Source organism: Pteropus alecto, unplaced genomic scaffold (assembly GCF_000325575.1).
Source record: "Pteropus alecto unplaced genomic scaffold, ASM32557v1 scaffold22, whole genome shotgun sequence".
Lineage (NCBI taxonomy): Eukaryota > Metazoa > Chordata > Mammalia > Chiroptera > Pteropodidae > Pteropus > Pteropus alecto.
In genome coordinates, this window is record NW_006434839.1 from 11582436 (window position 1) to 11601121 (window position 18686).

General features: G+C 35.7%; 1 protein-coding gene and 1 pseudogene across 1 annotated transcript in view; one reads left to right on the forward strand and one right to left on the reverse strand.

Annotated features, from left to right (window-relative positions):
- Window positions 1-18686, forward strand: part of GRM8 (glutamate metabotropic receptor 8) — a 676955-nt gene that overhangs the window by 336127 nt on the left and 322142 nt on the right. The window lies entirely within an intron of this gene.
- LOC112478781 lies at window positions 10696-10811 on the reverse strand (annotated as a pseudogene).

Below are 18686 nucleotides of genomic sequence, written 5' to 3' on the forward strand. Positions count from 1 at the left end.
CTGGGAGAGATGAAGTATGAGTAGGAGAAGGAGAAACCAAATGAGAGAAAGAAAAGGAAGCATTTTGTTGAGGAGAAATGTTAAAAGAAAGGAGAGAGTATCTTGGGTCTAGGAATAGCACTGAATTCAGTATGACTGGAAGAATGGTTTTCCCTGAGACAGTGGCCAGTGTGGGTAGAGACAAAGACACTGGTCAGAGCACAAAAAAAGAGTTTCTGGTTATTCTCAAGGTGATGTGAACTCATTAAAGTGCAATGTGGGTTGAGAGATTGGAGATAGGGAGAAGCCTTTAAAGCTTGATACAACAATTTAGGTGAGAGGTAATGTTGCCTGACCTAAGGCAATATCCGTAGGGGAAGAATGGAAAGGACATTTTCAAGAAATAGTGGATGATTTATTATGCATGATATAACCAGACCATAGTTTACCTGATTCTTTTATTAAGGTTGTCTTAATGAGATGGATTGGATTGCTGAACGATTGATCATGTAGATGGCCCACCTGATGTATTATGGCCATGAACGGGAACATATAATTGCTTATTCATAGCAATAGTAACTCTTTAGATTAGACTACTATTGGACAAGATTTTCAATATTATCTTGTTGGTTCAGGACTACATCAACTCGGGATTATACAGAGGTTTTCACTGTTGCCTCTGTAGTTACCTTGAACTCTTTGATTTTATGTAGGTGAGAAACTACATATTGCTTTTTACCTATTTAAATTCTCCCTAGAATTTTGTTGGCCCTTTAATATTTTATCTTGTTTATTTTCCCTCTATCATTACTTACATTTGTAATACAATTTAAAAACCTATTTTATATCTCTTCTTGAGCCATTCCAAATTTGAATTAATATACAGAATATGCAGATTTCCAAAAATGTAAGTGAGCTAAATAAATTATTTTTGAGATTTTTTCGATACTCACTAAAATATTTTAATATATCTTGAATTATCATGAAACTAAGTTTGGAAGGTGCCGATTTATAGGGAAAATATCTGTGATGACTCAGGAAAAGAGTCACTGGACATCTTTAATAGAATCCAAATATGTGACATCCAATTATTGGCAAATATAATACAAAACATAATATAATGCTATGCTATCTCATGATTTGCAGACATATTTCACAAGTTGTTACCACTTAGAGATTCGTAGCATTTGTGTAAAATGTGTAGTTAACACATTTTAATATATTATTTCTATTGTGGAAAGCCCTATAATATGAAGTGTTTAATGGTTAAAATGGTCAAAGGCATTTCTGTGTTTATGCAATTTGCATTCATAAGAGGGAAGAAGGAGCATTGGTCCAGAGAAGCTGACTAAAGCCAGGGAATTGGGAATAAAACAGATGTGGTTTTGGATTCTGACTCTTCCAGTGCATAAGCCTGGATGAACAAGTTCACCTTCTTGAGCTTCACTTCTCTCATTTGTATTGTGGGATAATAATGTTTACCTTCCAGGGTAAGGATTAAATGAGATATTTGTGAGTAAACAGTCACTGTGGTTGCTGGCTCACAGTATGTCTTAGTATAAAGAAAATGGCAATTACAAAAAATGAGGATTCAAAATTCTAGTTGCAGCTCAGCTACAAATTCATGATGATCTTTAACAAGTCACTCAGGGTCTGAGCCTCCTTATCAGTAAAATAAAACAGGTGGATTAAATGGGTTCTAAATTTGATGGTTGGGGTTAGGATTCGATGACTAATATGAGTCATATCTAAATATTTGTCAGAAAATGTCATTTAAAGTTTTATTTTACCACGAGTCACATACTCCTGTATGAGCATCGAGAATATATTTAATCTAAACAGATTTAGAAGCTTCAGGAATGGTGACATGTTGATTTTGAAAACATGCTAGCTACCCAGACAAAGAATTCCATGAGGCAGTGAGAGATGAAACTCCAGGAAGAGGTCAGTCAGAGCTTTAAAAAACATGGAAATCTAATAATACAAGTGATATTTAAGGAATGAAAGTGATTTACACTTCTTTAGAAACAAACAAAAAATGTATGCTGGACATTTTCAAACTTATATTTATTTATTTTTTTAGTTTTTAACAATCATCATGGGGTAAACCATTAAGAAATCGATGCACAGGTAAAGCCGTTTATTAATAATTGCAACACTTTTACAACATATTGACTTGGAAGGAATATAAAATTTTGAAAAAAAATTGAATTTTCACATATTTCTGTCATGATAATTTGCAAGTTTGACATATTTGGAATGGGTGAGGCCGGTTATTTTTCGAGAGCACATATAAATGTTGTATGTCTCAGTCAGACGGGTTGCTATGTTGAGAGCCTGTACATAACACTACTGCTCAAGGCAAAACACAGGTCTGGAAAAGGAGGTCGGGAACTGAAAGACTTACATATTTTCCGTATTTACCCTCAGTTACATCTAGTTTGAATTAATATTTCTCTGCTTATATGCCTGTTTGTGCTAGAAGGGCTGAAGTGTATAGAATAGCTAGCCATGTAGCTTTGGGAATGTTATTTCACTCTCTGAATGTCAGTTTCCCCAGATGGAAATAAGATACTAATAGCACCTACCAAGGGTTTGTGAGAACTAAATTAAATAACATATACAAAACAGGCTAACATCTAAAATACACTTTAGAAGTATCAGCTGGTTTCCCCCCTCAGTTATTAAAATAAATTTTGCTTTTATCAAGCCAAAATAAAAAAAAAAAGTTCTCTATGTTAGAGGAAACAAATATGCAGTAAATTTACTCATGTACAGAATTTAAAAAATGCAGTGAATGTGGTTGTTTTAAATTGATACGTTAATTTCATCAAAAAACCAAATTGAGCGTATTGTGCAGAACAATTTAGGTCGAAAAGTTCTCCTCAATGAAAGTTACCAAAGGTGAAACAATAGTGCTATATGTCAGAAGTGGAAAAATACATCTATAAAACTGTACCTGTGTGTGCAGTCATGGGGATGTGTGTGTATGTTTTAAACTGTAATAGAGAGTTTAAATGTTTTAAACTGTAATAGAGAGTTTAAATATCTAGCATGAAGCAAGGTACCTGGTACATTATTTTTATTAACATAAAATAAGCTTTAAGTTTTTAGTAATTGTGTTTAAAGAATAAAAGAAATTTCACAAACGTTATCTTAGTTTTTCTCTCTCTGAAAACTCTGACATATGCCTGATGGATATAGATTTTCATTTTAAAAATTAAAGAGGGGCTCAAATGAGTTTAGTTATTTTCTTCGATGATGAAATGCTCCCCGGAGGTGGACCAAGGAGAGTGATAAATCTTTGATGCACCTGTGTAATATATGCAGTGCACTGCTGAGAATATCTGGTTTTGAGGTTTCAGTGGCAGAAAACTAACTGCTGGGAATCTGGATATTCTAGTACCGTTCTGACCTTAAATGTTTTATCCACTGAAAAGCATAGTGCACAGTTTCAAGAATGTTAACATGGTCATAAAAGAAGGTGAGGGTTTTATTTTTTTCTTTCCATACCACTGTAATTACACTGTACTAAACAGGTTAAATCACTAATATCACCTTAATTTTAAAACAGAGGGCTCTGTAATTGGAGTACTGATATTTGGGGTGACCTGAACAGCGTGTTGGCAGTTAAGAGTTAACGCTCCTAATATTCCTTTCGGTGCTGGCAAATGGGCTCTGTGGAAGACGAAGCAGGTCTGGACTGAAGAATCAAAAGGAATGGGTTTCTTTCTTCTTGAGCCTAACTGTGTGATTTCCTGCTTTCCAAACTTCGAAGGAAGAGGGAAAAAAAAAAAGGAAAAGATGGGAAAGTAAGAGGGAGGGCAGAACAACCCTTGGAAGAGTTTGCTTATCTCCAAAACTAAAGACAGAGTTGAAGTTCCCCAAGCACAGCCGAGACCCTTTCCTTCACTCTAGCCTATGCAAACATGAAGACCAGGAACAGAGCGTATTATCATGACAAACCACAGGTCAAGTACCCAGGTCACTTGAAGACATATACAAGTTTACTCTATGAATGTCCTTCGGTGTAAGCTGACAATGTTTGCAAATGTTTCATGTGAAGGATAAAATATAAAGGATAATTTGGATCCATGAATGTAAAACATGTTATAAATCATCAACACATGGGATTTTTCTATCACATGTCAGAACTTCTTTACATCTAGAAGGCCCACCTATAGCAAAATATGGCTTTAAAAAAATTCATCTTTAGGAGGTATAATTGACAGACACAATTGTAAGATATTTAAAGTATACGTTATGATGATTTGATATACCTATGCACTGTGAAAGGATTCCCCCCATTAAGTTAATTAACACATCCATCACCTTATTTTTTATTCATTCATTCATTCATTCATTCATTCACTCATTCATTTTGGTGAGGACATTTAAGTCCTACACTCTTAGCAAATTTCAATTATGCAATACAGTGTTTTCCTTTAAAAAGATGAGAGAAACTTGAGATCAGCCATTTCATATTATATATACAGGCCTTAATAAATAGCCAGTAAATCTTCCCAAAGGGTGGTAGCCATGCCCTGTTGGCTCGGTATGGGATGCTGTTCTACCATTTCTCTCTTCCAGTGTCAGGTCTGAAGGAATAAAGACTCCAACCAAATCTCCCCTCTCTGCTCCTTCTAGGCTTCTTAAGGATGGAGAGAGCTGGTGTCTTGTTCACTTAGGGACCTGGGGTCTCCCTAGGTTAAAAATCTGCGTGACTCTGTAGCCTGAGGCTGAGGGGGCAGAGCTCCAGTCCACACTGAGCAGCCCCTTCCAGCATCTGAGGCACCTCACAGCCCACCTGCATTCTGGTGGCTGCCATTCTTAACTTCAGAGGCTCAGCAGTTGCCCGCAGAGCTGGAGCAGAAGACGGGAGAGACCAAGGACTCCTTAAGGGTAAGGTCACAGGTGGAACAGGGGTCCTCTCTGTCTTAAGGGCATGGCCTTGGCCAACCCTGGCACCTGCCCTCAGCTCCATTCACCAAGACCACACGGCAAGAGGCTGCAGGCAGCACTCTACTAATTACCACTTCCTTGTTGGAACTCCTTTATTTTCACATTTCATTTTTCTCTGATTAACATTTTAAGATAGATAAGTATCCTAAGGTCCTGATTACATAATTTTTCTAATACAAACTGTTACTAAGATTGAGACACTTCATACACACTTTTAGATGTATCGTTCATTGATCACTTCTTTATAATTCCATTTAAGATCATGTCCTTGGTTCACAAACTATATACTTTTAAAAACAGGTGGATAATAATATTTCATCCCCGTCTGTTCCTTGTTCTTGATATTTTGTTTACCTCCATTTCCATGTCCTTCTTCTCTGGCTTTCCTCCCTTCCTTTCACTCTGTTAGCATTCTTACCATTCTTTGTTCCCATTGACACTTTTTCTAATATTGCAATATAGAGAGAAGTGCAGAGAAGAATTACTTTCTAGGATTTACTATGTTATAAAGCATCTCTGTTCTTTCTCCTTTGCCAGTGATTCATTACTTGAAAATACTGACATCGATTTCCAGAAATTCATAAAAGTCTCCACTCAATACATCTAAATTTCAAATAAACTTCCAGTGGTTTTTGGTGAGATAGTGCTCAGTTTATTACTTTCCTTCATTTCTTGTACATCACAGCAGTGAGAGTTTGGAACGAGTCTGCATCAGGATACTAAGAAGTCAGCCTATATAAATGAATTTTTAATTTCCTTAGAACCCATCACACTAGTGACCCAAGTTGGTTAAAGTCACTGAACTGCTTAGTTCTGGTGCTTTGGTACTGCCTCCTTATCGTGTATCAAAAATGGAACAATGATGTTCCTTTTAGTTTTGTTAACCATAGAAAAACTTACACACCTGAAAATATGTGAAAGAATCACTATCTCTGAAGTAAGATTTTATAATTCCATGCTTTTTTTAAGAGATAAAAATATCAGGGAGGCCAATATCTCACATCATCTAATTTTGCTGTAATAACAATTATACATAGTGACCCCAAATCATGTCATTTTCTTGTTGGATCTTTAATGTTTAGAGAAGACCTTTCCAGGTGGTAATCACCTAAAAAATATCGCTGTGCTCACACCCTAAAAAAAAAATTCAAAATGATCAAAGACTTAAATTTAAACTCTAAAGCTATAACTTCTACAGAAGTTCAGAAGGAGAGAACAGAAAGAAAGGCAACAGCCAAATAGATAACAATAGAGCATAATCCAGATGCATAGAATAAAATGGGTCCTGAGACTGAGGGAAGAGCCAGACCCATCGACACACATCACAGTGAATCTGTAAAATGCAAAGATGAAAGGAAATCTTTAAAGATACGAAAAAGACAAGACATATTATCTGATATGATACAGCAATAAGAGTAATAATAGAGTCCTAATTAGTCAAATAGATGCCAGAAGACAGCAGAAAAATATTTTTAGATGTTGAGGAAAAAATAAGAATATAAATCTATATTCAAATTATCATTTAAGAATAAAGGAAAATAATGATATTTTATGTAACATAAAAAAATAGGTTGCTTCTTACAGAGTCTTTCTGAAGGAACTACCAGTTTAAAAGAAGGACATTGATTCTAGAAATAAGTAATAGGATATAAGAACCAATGATTTTCAAAAAATGTCTATCATTGGTTTTAAAGGTGGAAATAAAGTCCTACACAACAATGATATGTTCGAGGGGCTGGAATTAAGCCTTACACATCATTACATAATTGTTCATGTTAAAAATTTAAGATTAACAATTAATAGAATATTAGCTTAGATATGACTAGAAAGAAAAGAAATGCTGTACCGAAAAACTGATCAATCTGATGGAAAGGAGAAAAGGAGAAAAAATTAGAAATAACCAAAATGATAGTAAATATGTAATAACAAAATAAATTGGTAGAAATAGATATCTAATGAAATATCAATAATTACAACAACATTCAACCATTAAAACAGAAAATCTCAGGTGATGTAAAATCTAAAGTCCAGCTAAAAGCAGTGTATTGCACATACACATATGTATGCATATGTATACATGTATGTATATCATAAAATTAAAAATTAAAATGATATACCAGTAAAATCTGAACGAAAAATAAAGATGATATAGTAAATTAATATCAGAAAAAATAGAATTTATTTTAAAGTATTAGTAGAGATTAAGAGAAATAAAAATTAATAAAAAATCATTCATCAAGAGATAATTATGAACTGAAATAAAAAGCAAAGAAAGCAATAAAATATTAACAAAACTATAATCCAAATGGGAGATGTTTACATATCTTTCAGAATTAATAAATTGGTTGTACCAAAATAATTAGAAATTTTTCCCTTGGGGTAGCAAACAATTTATTACAAAATGCGCCCCTCCTCCCTCTCTCCCAAAAACACAAACCAAAAGGGAGAAGGTTGATTGGTTTGATTACATCAAAACTACTTAAAAACTGCTGTGTATTAAAAGTTAAGAGGCCAGCTGCAGACCAAGAAATGATAGTTGCATTATATATATTTGAGTCTTCTTATAAAATGAACAAAGCAAGACAAAAACAAAAAGGTTAGGTTCCAGGCAGTATAAATAACTTCAACAAATCATTGAGAAATCAAAAACAGGTCACTGAGTAGAATAAAAATACCAAGAATAGAAATAGGCAGTGTATGAAAGTGGATAAGTAAATGGCCAATAAACATGAAAATGTTTAAGTTCACCAATAGTAAGGTGACACACATTTTTAAAAATCAAGGACTTTTTTAATATCCATCAGGTAAAGAAAAAAACGTTTTAAATATTAGCAGTACCCAACACAGGAGAGGTTATAGGCAATTGGAAACTCTCACATTCTATTGATGAAAGAATACATTAATAAAACTCCATAAAAGGATATTTAGCAATAGCCAGTAGTGTTGAAAATTTGCATTCTATGTTAGTAACTGCAATCCTAGGCATACACAATAGGTAAATTCTCATATATGTGCCCATGGATATTCATTTCTGCATTGATTTTTTTTTATAGTGAAAAACTAGAAACAATGTAAATGACCATTTTATAGGGGAAGGGTAAATAAATTGTGGTATATTAGATAAAGCTTCAGCTAGTTAAACTCAATCTTCATGTATTGACATTGGCCAAATCTTGAAAATGTAATAGTTATTGAAAAAAAAAAGTATGGAATGATACAAACCGTCCCCGATTTATGATGGTTCTACTTAACGATATTTTGACTTTATGATAGTGAGAAAGCGATACACATTTAATAGAAACCATACTTCGAATTTTGAATTTCGATCTTTTCCCAGGCTAGTGATATGCTGCTGTACGCAATACTGTCTCATGATGCTGGACAGCGGCAGCAAGACCTCCCCTCCCCGTCAGTCGTGCCATCATGAGGGTAAATAACTGGTGCTCTACAGTGTGCTGTGTCGCAGGTGTGTTCGGGACATTGTGTTCTGAGCAATCTTTAAGGTAGGCTAGGCTAAGCTATGATGTTTGTTAGGTTACATGTATTAAATACATTTTCAATTTATGATATTTTCAATTTATGATGGGATAATCGGGATGTAACTTCATTGTAAATCCACGAGTGTCGGTACTTACACTCTTTATATAACTAGAAACATATAAGGGAAAATGAAAATATGGATGAAGAAAGATCTACAGTAACTTCAGTATTGTGGTTATGCTGGGGAGGAAAAAAGGGGATTATAAATTCTTGGTGATGGGTATGTGAGTATTTCATAGATACCTCTTTGTATTTTTGCATGTTAGAAATATTTCAGATTAACAGTTTCAGCCAGTGTGGGATTCTTACAAGCTGCTGAGTTCAAACGGCAAGAGAATAGCTGGCTGGTATGAATGTGAAAGACATGCCTGAGCGTGGCTGAAGGCCACAGAAGAAAATTCGCCAATAAAAGATTTATAATAATTGCTGCAGTCACAAACCATAGAACAATCGTAACATATCAAATGGATCCTTTATTATTTATAAGCCTTTTCAGTTATATAGCAATATTCACAGGCCATGAGGGCTGAAAGTGATTTTACTTTTTAGAAAAGCAAGAGGATATTAATAAATAAAAAATATATATTTAAAAAAGCAAAATTGCATAAATATATTTTAAAAAGTTCAGTACTTTCCCAGTGTTTCCAACTTAAGATCCATGTTTTAGCCAGTAAATGTGTTATGTAGACTGGAGTGAGATACTTGAACTCAGTATGCTTTTAATTTCTATAAATAAATATGTTGTAGTTTAAAAGAATTGGAGTTATTATCTACAAACTGGGTAAAATATTAGCACATTTTTAATGAGGTTATATTTATGCTTTTATTATAACACTATTTTTTTCTGTAGTTATTTTAATTTGTAATCGTTTCTCCATAATTGACAATATACTTTAATTTCACAAATATATCTGTATTGCCAGCATCAAAATTGTTACCAAAAACATATCTTAAGAATGCATAAATTTTTATTTATACATATGAGCAATTATATTTCATAGTAGTACTACTGACTCCATTAATTGCTCTCATAGATGAGTTTTGTTTAAGGTACTTAGTTTAAAGACTAGCAGGGAAGCCAGTGTGGCTTAGATCAAGTGATCACAAGTGAGCATAACAGAATATGAGGTCAGAGAGTTAAGGGGAATGTCCAGATCCTTAATTCAGTGAAAGAACAAATGAGCCATTTAAAAAGTATGAATATATGTTACAACATAGAGAACATGAATTTATAACCTGGATATGAATCTAGGCTCTATCATGGATTTTTTGCGTGGAATTTACTTGAACTAATTTTTCCTCAGCTTTTAATCTGCAAAAATGAGGCTTATTGACCTTAGAGGATTGTTTTGAGAATTAAATGTAGTAATTCGTGGAAGGTATATTGGATAGTGCGGGACACATATTCATGTTCAATAAATATTAGTATTTCTTTCTTTCGCTATTTCTTCCAATTCATATATTTTTTTCTCTTCAATTTGTAAGAGAAATGAGAAAGTTCGGGTTGTTTAAGGAAGAATTATAAACAAAACCAACAATGACCCAAGATCTACCATTGGAGAAAATAGAATCTTACTATTCACATAGTAAATAGAGGATTTATTTTTATTTATTTATTTTTATCATGCATTCTTCAGAGTACATAATGAATAGACCTCAGGGGGCCCATGTAGCACTCAAATTATATATAAATTTTTTGTGTCTGTGAATTTTTTCCAGATGTTCTATCCAAACTTGCATCAGACTCTCAACATACCCATGACCTCCTAGAATACTAATATTTTTACCAGTGACATATCCTTTATAAAATAAAGAATGTACTATTGAGACTAATCTATGATACCTTTCACATTGGGATAAACTAAGGCTTCAACTCCAAAATGTTGACTCTACATACATGAAAAAATTCTGTTTCTCTCCACCTTTCCCACCATTAAAGTACAAATAGCCTGGAGAAAGTATAGCTTCAGTATGAGTTAATTCACTGGGAGTGTGAGGTGGCTTGATAAAGGGCTTATAAAGTGGAGCTGGTTTCACTTTGTCAAATTTGATTAGGACAAGCCAGCTTTTATTCACTCATTTAGTAAATGTTAATTTTAAACCCACGGTGTGCCTGAATCTGTGCTAGATCCTGGAGCTGCTATGGTGAACCAGAGAAAGGAGAAAGCAAACAAACCAATGAGATTTTATTATATTTATTTATTATTATTATTTTTTCTACAGCACCTGGTCTTCCTAGGTGGTCTCCCATCCAAATACTAACCAGGCCCGACCCTGCTTAGCTTCCGAGATCAGACATTGGGCTTGTTCAGGGTGGCATGGCTGTAGACCATGGACCATGGCTCCACTAGGGTGCAAACCCAGGACCTTCTGCGTGTAAAACAGACGTACTAACCACTACACTACGGAACCACATCCAAACCAACAAGATTTTAAATCGCAGAGGCAGGGGGTTGGTGGGAGATGGAACTATGTTGGGAGAGGTGTGTGCACCGTGATGAAAAACAAATGAGCTGCCGTAGAAGAGGCTATGTGGTGTGGTGGTCAGGGAAAGCCTCTTTTTAAGGAGGGACATTAGACTACCTGCTGTGCAAAAAACAGGGAAGGGTACCCAAGGACCAGAGGCCTTGAGTAAGTGGGAAAGTGTATGACATGTTCAAAAAATGGAAAAGAGCCAGTATTGCTTAAGCCTCCTGAGTGAGAGGGAGGTAGGTAAGAGGTATGTTTGAGGGATAGGCAAAACTTAAATCATGCAAATACTTATGGGCCACTATTAGGAGTTTGGGTTTTGGGTTTTGCTATAAGAGTAACAGGAATAAATTAAGGAATTCTAGGTAGAGGAGTGACCTGATTTAAGTGTTGAAACTATAACTCCTAGTGCTCTGTGGGAAATGGATTATAACAGCCAATAGTAGATGCAGGAAGACCTTCATCTCCAAACCATCAAGATATGTAAGTTCTATCACCACCAAATATATAATAGAGCCAACCTCTTATTTGACTGTGGGAGCAGAGAGAAAGAGTTGATTACCAAGTTTTTGACTTTAATAACTGGATGAATGGGAGTATCATTTTCTTGACTGGAAAAGAGTAAGAAGGTTCAGATCTGAGGGTATGGAGGGTAGGAAATTCTGTTTTGATCATATTAAGTTGTAGGTACCTACTTAACATCCACGTAGCGATAGAGTTGTGTATAGGAGTCTAAAGGGCAGAGGAAATTAAGAATCGACAGTATACAATGATATTTAAATCATGGGACTAATAAGGCAGGGAAGAAAAGAGGACCTGGGTACTACCTTCTCTCACCTGGTAAGTTTTGCTCTGATGGAAAGCATAGAAATAATGTTGTAGGTACAAGTGGGTGTAGAGTCAAGCCTGGGATATTATTTATTTATTTACTGTTATTTTTTCTAGATGAACTGTATTAGAACATTTTGGTATGTGAATGGAAATTATCGCTTTTTAGTGAGTAAAATGATGGTGCTGAGAGAAGATGGTTCATTGCAATTGTCAGAATTAAGGCATTTCTTTTATCAGTGGGTCATCTGCTGCACTTCTTTCTTTTTTTTTCTTGCTGAATATTTTAAAAACCCAACATTCTGATTCCCTTTACCTGGGTAACTAAGTGGAAAATGTTTGCTTATAAATGCAGCTGCCACCTCTGCCTATAGAATCACAGGCAATAGAACCATTTGGTTTAAAGACTTTAAAAGCTTAGACAAGCTTCTCTAGGCACCAATAGAAGTCAAGATACCAACCATCTCATGTAGTTCTGGTAGTCCACAGAATTTTTCTATTATTTGTATTTCTTCCTTGTCCTTATTCTAGAAAAGACATTATTTCTCTCTGGTGAGTAATTAGGTAAATTTTCATGATCCTTCAAGTAAAGATCTCCCTGCTCACAGAAAGAAAGCTTATTTTGCTTTTGTCACAGAGTAAAGGTACCACACAAATACGAAGAACTTGCTTATATCATTAAGACCTGTATATCAGGAATCTAGTCAAAGAGAACTTTCCCAAAGGAAGAGAAGAAAAGCATGCTTATTCCAGTAATATCATAGTCAAGAGCTAATTGACCCAAACAAGAAGACTACCTCAGACAGGGCAGAATGAAAGAATGCATGGATCTCATAATGGATAGTAAGTTATGTTGGATGGGTGTTCTCCATAACAGGGATTACACAGCAATGTGGAACTTGGCAATTTCTCTCTGACCTAGGGCTTCAAAATTTTATCACAGGCAGTTTAGGTGATGACTGAGCATCGTTGTGTATATTTGCTCCCACTTCCAAATCCTTGTATAGAGAAGTCACCCCCAAATGAGTGAGCTAAAATGTTTTCAGGTTCATCTACATCATGGAGCTGGGCATTGTGAATATATTCAGTGGTCTTACTAACCTCTAGACTTAGTTGTATAAAGGGTGATATCACCATGTAACAGAATTCATCCCTGAAGCTACCCCAGGCAAGATTAGAAGCATGACAAATAAATGCAAATGAAAGACAAACAGAAATAGCACTGTGTTCCCTATAAGTTCTAATCACTTGAGATCCTAGTCCATATTTCAACTCATCTACACAGATCCTTCCAAATGGATTGCTAAAAAAAAAATCGTGGCAATGTTATTTTCATTATTTGATTTTTTTAATTTACAAGCATTCCCTGTAGATATCACAGTGACAGCAAATTTATGGAGTGCTAATAAAACAGATGTACTGGCTGGAAATATTTTAAGATATAATATTTCTTAAAGTAATTACTCAAACTAGTGAGTAACATTCTGTATATAAGCTGTAACATAGCTATAACATTCTGTATATTAACCATATCTTTATTAATTATTTGAGTTCAGAAGAAAAAAAGAAACTGAGAGGGAATTTGCTTTGGAAAAAAAAAAAAGGAGATTTTAGCAATACTTGGGAACAAATAAAAAGAAGTTAGGGACAGTCCATTCTTCTTAATCATTAAGGCTGTTTTTTTCTCCTTTAAAGAAAGACTCTCTTCTTTTCTGAAATGTTTTAACTTTATTGAGGCCAGGGTCTGCATTTTTAATTCAATTAAAAAATACTTATTAAATATCTCTGACATGCACTATTGAGGATGCAAATCACTATCATTATTCTTAAGGAATATTCGCTTACAAATTAGTTCTAATGCAAGTTGGATAGATGATGGTTCAGAGAAGTCCAAATAGCTACAGAAGCCCAGAGGAGAGAAAAATTATTTTGGGTTTAATGTAAGGAACAGAACTTAAGAATGAAGTAAGGGTAGCATTGGTATGCACGTAGATGAGTAGAAGAGCAGTGATTGTCAAAGTGTGACCCCAGGACCAGTAGCCTCAGCAGCACCTGGGAATTTGTGAGAAATGTAAACTCTTGGGTTCTACCCTAGACCTACTGAATCAGAAATTCTGGGAGTGGTTCCAGTGATCTGTGTTTTAACAAGTCTTCCAGATAATTCTGATGCATGCTAAAATGGAGAAACACTGGATTAAACTAGTCAAGTGAAAGTAAGAAGGTGGGAAAGATAAAGCCATTTCAGGGATGGAAAATACCTTTCTTTTTCTTTTCTCCTTTTTTTTTTTTTTTCTTTTTTTTTTTTTTTTTTTTTTTTTTACAGTAAAAGAGGGGCAATAGTGAAAGAAGAAGAAAGGTTGATAGAATCTAGAGATATTTGTATTATGCTTTAGAGTTTTGGCTTTGTTCTGCTGGTGAAGGGGAGACATTGAGGGCTGATGAGAAGGAGAGTGACATCAAGCCAGACTCTTCTGGTAGCAGATGGAGAAGAGATTACAAATGGACAAACCACTTAGGAGGGGCCACTTAGGGAGGGACTGCAATTGTCCAGGTAGAAATTAGTTAAAGCAGGAGCTAGTATGATGACAGAAATAGAAAGGAAGGGACTCCAAGGAGAACCTGTTCTCTTTTCTGAATGAAGAATAAAAAAGAGAGGGAAGTAAATAGTAATTAATTAAAAATAGCTAAGGGAAAAATATGAGTAGGTATCATTAATTTGGTTTTGGAAATTTTAAATTGTCCTTGCAGATACTGAGGTAGAGATATCCAGGGGGCAGTTGAAAATGAGTGTCTAGAATTACACTGCCCAATAAGACCACATATGGCTATTGAGTGCTTGAAATGTGGCTGGTTCAAATTGAGATGTGCAGTAAGTATAGAATACACATTGAATTTTGAAGATTTAGCACAAAAATGTAAAGCATTTCAATAATTTTTACATTATTCTTTGAAATGATAATATTTGGGGTATGTCGGACTAAATAAAATATATTATTAAAATTAATCCTGTGTCATTTTACTTTTAGTAATGTGGCTGCTAGAAAATTTAGAGTGACACATTTCTCTCATTATAGTTCTCTTGAACAGTTGGTGTATGGTTTTGGTGAACGGTTTTATTGAGAGAGTATGTATTTGGGGGTACTTTATCCTAACTCTATAATATTCTTGAAAGTATGAGATTGGAGGACACCCCCAAAGGAAGAGAATTTGGAAGGGTAAGAAGGGAAGTCGAGGAGAGAAGCTTAGGGAACTCTAGCAGTTAGAGAGGAGAGAAGTGGGCAGATGAGGGGCAAAGAAGTTCATAGCTTCATCTCCCACGTTTATGATTGTTATGTTTATGTAAATCTTGGCTGAAAGAATAAGTACATGGATAAGTGAAAGAATGAATGAATGTTTACTTACTTCGAGTGGGCTCTTCATGCTACTCCACAATCATACTTTAGGGACCTCATTTACTTTCATCTTCTGGACCACTATTCCCTTCTCCTTGTTTCTAATATCCAATCTTTCCCCTCCAACTTCACTCTGAGCTGTCGGCTGATGATCTTTCTTCCCCTTTCACTGAGAACTAGAAGTACTCAGAAGAGATGCCTTCCCCAGACTTGTCTGCACCCATGCTATCTGGCATCAGTCCCCACCCGCCTTGCTGGGCCTGCACACCCGCACAGCCGTCTCCTCTCCCTTTCCCGAGAAGGAAATCTCCATGCTTCTGCTTAGCCAGCCCTTCTGCTTCTGTGGTAGATCCCAGTCCCATTTATACGAGAACGTGATCCAGAAATTCTTTCTCTGCTGCATCACAATTTCCCTCTCTCTACTTGATTATTTCAGTCAATATGGAAAAATCGCTATTTCTCCCATCTCAAAAACAAAAACAAAAACTTCTCTTGATCCTGCTTCACCCCTTTCTTCTTCTTTTCACATCAAAATATCTTGAAAGAATCGATTATAAATGCTGCTTCCAATTTCATATGCTGAAATCTTAACCCCCAACACAACTTATTTGGAGATAGGGCTTTTAGGAGATAATTTAAGGTTAAATGAAGTTATAAGAGTGGAGTCCTAATCTGATAGGATTCGTGACCTTTTAAGAAGAGAAAGAGAGAGAGATCTTTCTCTCTCTCCCTAAATGTACCGAGGAAAGGTCATATAAGTACACAGCAAGAAAGAGGCTATCTGCAAGCCAAGAAGAGAACTCTCAGCAGAACGCCCTGACCCTGGTGTCAGGCTTCCAGCCTCCAGAGCTCTAAGAAAATATATATCTGTTGTTTAAGTCACCAGTTTATGGTATTTTGTTATGGCAGTCTGAGCAGGCTAATACAGCAAGTACTTAACCTTTTACCTTTTCATCAGAATGGGGATAATAATAATTCCTAAATTACGAGATTATTGTGAGGATCAAAAGAGATCCTGCACATAAGGGCTTGGAAATTTAAAGAAAAGAATTTGAGCAACAAAATTATTGTCTAGATTTTTATATGATTGCAAAACAGATCTGGTTACATGTACCTGGATCCTATGAATCAGTGTCTCTCAGAATGCTTGTTAACAATATAGGTTCCTGGACCCCACATTAGACCTAAAGAATTAGAATCTCTGTGGTGGAGCCCAGGAATCCAGAATTCCAGGTGATCTTCTATACATGTAGCAGGTGCTACCTTAAAGGAATGCTATGCTAATCAGTGTCTCAAAATGTTGTTCTATAAATGCTTAATGCCAGGAACTCTGACTAAAGAAATTTATGTCAGTAGATGCTAGTCCACAAGGAGAAGATTAACAGAAGTCCTATTCTGAGAGCTGCTATCAGAGTCTGTCTTGGCTGTGTTAACCTGCATGTGAATGCTTTAGCTGTACCACAAAGGATGGTGGTTGAGTGCTGGTTGTAAAATTAATTAAGATAATACAACAAGATTGCTGTGTAATTTTACATTGCTACCCTATTTAAATATCACTCTGTGATCGATAATATATGAGGACATAGTGTGTTCCAGAAAATAAAATGAAGTTACTTTTCATGGTTCTTTATCTGTGCTGTCTTGAATAAATAACTAGCAGACGAAGTTGACTTTTGGTAGGCATGTGTCATAGCTGAACAGAAGGAAGACATCAGCGCTGTTCCCTCCCCGGCTCATGGAAATATTGACTTTTTTTTTAGTGATACTTAGTCTCATCTTAATGATTAAATCTTTAAAAGGAATGCCAAATACCCAGCAAATGGTAATTACAATGCCTAATCCACCTCCTCACATCTTTGTGCAAGACAATATTTACTCTGGGTTATGTGTTTGCCAGAACAATCATAGCCCAGCTTTAGTTGGTGGGTGTTCAGCTGTATCTTTGCCATGCATTTTTGCAAGATGTTATGAAGACCTAACTGAAATTCAAAAGCTTTGTCAATGGTTAAAAATGTCTCACTAGGAATGTATTAGCATTTTCACTCGGATTTCAATTTGATTTCTATTTTTATTCCAATTAATTTTAGCTCCTTTCTCTCTTCCTTCCTTTACTAACATATCCAGTGTCAGAAGCCATATGTGATAGTGAGTTTTGTTATTTATATAGCCCCATTAAATTTATATAATGGATTTATTCCTTACTGAGCTTCTACTAGGTACCATGCATAGTGCTAGTTACTGAAGTCCAGATCTGCCAAAGTTGACATTAAGCAAAATGCGAGGGGTGCTGATATTCTAGAAATACGTGGAGCACATTTGCTACAAACCTGACAGTTAAGTATTACATGTTATGAACTGTTATTTTCTTTTGTAATGTATCTATAAGTCTTGGTAACATTTTTGAACAACTATTTGCAAATTAAATGCTTTTATTTTTCTCTTCCAAGCCCCTCACACATTTTTCATAATTGTATTAGTTCCCTTTTGCTGCTGTAACAAATTATGCCTTAAACCAACACAAATTCATTATCTTATAGTTCTGGAGGTCAGAAGTCTAAAATAGGTCTCATTGGGCTAAAACCAAGGTGTCAGCAGGACCACATTCCTTTCTGGAGGTTTCAAGGGAGAATCTGCTTTCTTACCTTTTCCAACTTCTAGAGGCTGCTGGCATTCCTTGGCTCATGGCCACTTGCATCCTCAAGGCTAGCAATGACCACTCAAATCTAAATCTTTCTCATGATGCCATCTGTTATGGACTGAATGTTTGTGTCACTTCCAAATTCATATGTTGAAGTCTTAGCCACTAATGTGACTGAATTTGGAGATGGGGCCTCTAAGGAAATACTTAAGGTTAAATGAAGTAGTAGGCCTTGATCTGGTAGGATTAGTGTCCTTATCAAAAAAGACATCAGAGAACTCTCTCTCTCTCTCTCTCTCTTTCTCTCTGTCTCTCTCTGTCTCTCTTTGTCTCTCTCTCTTCCTCCCTCCCTCCCTCTCCTGCCTCTGTCTCCACTTGCACACAAGAGGAAAGTCTATGTGAGCACACAGCAGCGAGAGGCAGCTGAGCTGTCCGAAACTCAAGGGGAGAGTCCCCCACCAGACACCAACCCTACTGAAAGCTTCATCATGGACTTCTGTCCTCCAGAATTGTGTGAAGTAAATTTGTTTCTTTAAGCCACCCAGTCTGTTAATGGCAGCCTGAGTAGATTAATACACCATTTCTCTGGTTCTGGCTCTTCTGCCTCTCTTTTCCCCACTTGAAGACATTCGTGATTATATCTGGTTCACGCAGATTATATAGGATAATCTCCTTCTTAAAGTTCAGCTGATTAGCAATTGCAATTCCATCTGTAACCTTAATTCCCTTTCATAATGTAACATATTCATAGGTTCCAGGGAAGGTGGGCATCTTTGTGGGGCTATTATTCTGCTTACTATGATATGTAGTTAGTTCTCTCTCTCTCTCTCTCTCTCTCTCTCTCTGTCTCTCTCTCTCTCTCTGCTTTAAGAGGTTAA